Source organism: Volvox carteri, assembly GCF_000143455.1.
Source record: "Volvox carteri f. nagariensis unplaced genomic scaffold VOLCAscaffold_49, whole genome shotgun sequence".
Classification (NCBI taxonomy): Eukaryota; Viridiplantae; Chlorophyta; class Chlorophyceae; order Chlamydomonadales; family Volvocaceae; genus Volvox; species Volvox carteri.
The window spans coordinates 1,023,893-1,026,346 of record NW_003307592.1 but is presented as its reverse complement, the minus strand read 5'-3'; positions in this window follow the sequence as shown (position 1 = coordinate 1,026,346).

Genomic DNA, 2,454 nt, shown 5'->3' with positions numbered 1-2,454 from the left:
CAGAGCTGGGGGGGGGATGTGTTAGCAACGACAGTCAGCAATATGTTCAATCATCCAGCACAGCTGCACAGCACTCATGTGTTAGTCCCTGCAATCACGCCAGCACCCCTACGGCTGCCTCTACCCAGGCGTCAGAGCACCGGTTGGGAATGGAAGCAGGTCAGCACAACACAACACATGCAGCACCTCAGTCTGCCAGCACACCCAGGTCAGCCCTGGTGCAGGCAGCATCAGCGATCACAACTACGGTCACCAGCTTTACATCAGCAGCTACCAGTACCGTAGCAGCTACGATTGAAGCCTTAGCAACTGCGGCCACTCCTGTGGTCGTAACACACCAGGAGCCCTTGCCACCGCCCCGGTGAAGCGGCAAGAGGAAACGGGCTAAGGCCCTACACACAAAAAGCATCAGTGTCACCAAGCGCACATGGACAAGCCTTGCAGCACTCAGCATGCTGGCAACGCTCCTGCTCTCTCTCGCTGCAGGCGCAGGTGCCATGCAGGGCAAGTCGTTCGGCGCCTCAGGGGTAAAAATCGCCACACAAGCCCTTTCCACAGGGGGGCTGCTCCTGAGCGCAGCCAGCTGGGTGCCTGAATCCGTTGGTACGTCTACAACGCGCTCAGGCGCACGATACCACGATGGGTTTGACTACAACGGCTGGGGAAGGGAAAGCTACAGCCCAGCCGCTTCACTTGCCAGTGTATCCTCATTTACGCCTGAAGGCAACATGGCAGCAACAGCCTATGAGCGCTACCAAAAGGATCCTGATGGAGGATGGATCTGGGGCAATAGCATCAGCATGAACAATGAAACCAATGATGCTCTCAGGGCCGTTGTACGCGCCCGCAAGCGTACGGCATTCGCCTACAGCATGGAGGACCTGCCTGGCTATCACGGTGATTTAGGGCCCTTTAGGCCAGATCTGGACACCGACAAGCCGATTGTCCAGCCTCCTCGACGCTATAGCCCCAAGGAGCGCGAGGTCATCGCCGAAAAGACAGCCGAGCTTGTTAAAGCGGGCATTGTCAAGGAATACCAGGGACCGACAGCCTGCGCTGTCAACCCAGTCGTCGCCCCCAAGAAGGATCCGGACACTGGCCTGTGGACCGACTACCGCATGGTGCAGGACTATCGCCCTGTCAACACTCACACACTACAGGACAAGTATGGNCTGCATCGTCCCAAGGAGATTTTCCAGCGCGTAGGCAAAGCTACTATTTTCTCCAAGTTGGACCTGCGGCAGGGGTTTTTGCAGATCCCCATAGCACCTGAGCATCAGGCTCGTACCTCGTACTGGGTCTCCAACAAGCTCATGGCCTACACACGAATGCCGTATGGACTCAAAAATGCCAGCGCCTACTTTCAGCGCGTCATGGATTATGAGCTGGGCAAGGCAGGCCTGGGCGATGTCAGTGTAGCATTCATTGACGACGTACTTATTTGGTCACAGACGCCTGAGGAGCACGTCAAGCATGTGGCCGCCGTACTCGACGTGTTGGCAGCCTGTGGGCTCCATGCCCATCCTGACAAGTCAATTTTCGGCGCTGACGTCATTGAGTACCTGGGTCACAACCTCAGTGCCTTTGGGATCAGTCCTCACCAGGCCAAGGTCGCCGCAATCATGGCTCTTCAGCCTCCCCGCAACGTGTCTGAGCTCTGTACGCAGCTGGGTTTCATCAACTACTACCGCTGCTACATCCCGCAAATGAGCCAGCTCGCAGCGGATCTGAACAAGCTCCTCAAGAAAGGTGAACCGTGGGTCTGGGGTCCCAAGCAGCAAGAGGCGTTTGAAGCCATCAAGACTGCATTCACCAAGGAGGGACTCATCCTGCGCCGCCCGCTAATACTGCACACGGATTTCTCCAATAAGGGCATAGGAGCCATCCTCGGGCAAGTCGATGATGACGGAAACGAATACATGTGTGCTTGTATCAGCCGCTCGCTTAACAAGCACGAAGCAAACTACAGCAGCTACAAGGGAGAGATGCTGGCCGCCGTGTGGGCTGTGAAGATGTTCCGGCACCACCTGATCGGCGGCCCTCCATTTAGGCTGATTACAGACCATCAACCATTGCTGTACCTGATGAGCTCGGAGGGGCTTACAGGACAATATGCACGCTTTGCACTAGCGTTGCAGGAATATAATTTTGTCATCGAGCATTGGCCGGGAATTAAGCATCAGAACGCGGACACCCTGTCCCGCAACCCCGCGCCAAGCAAAGCTGACAACACTGGCGCCCGGCTTGATGAGGATGAGGAAGTCGGGGAGTCCGCACTTCTCACCCCGGCCTTCGCTGCTGCATCCGTGCGGGCAGCGTGGGCTGACCATCAGCTGGCGTGCGCCACTATCCATACAGTGGCATCCGTTGCCCCATTCAGTGACACCTTCTGCCCCACCCCGGAGGAGAATCTTTGCAGATGGAACGGTTGGTGTTTTGAGTCGCTTGAGCCGC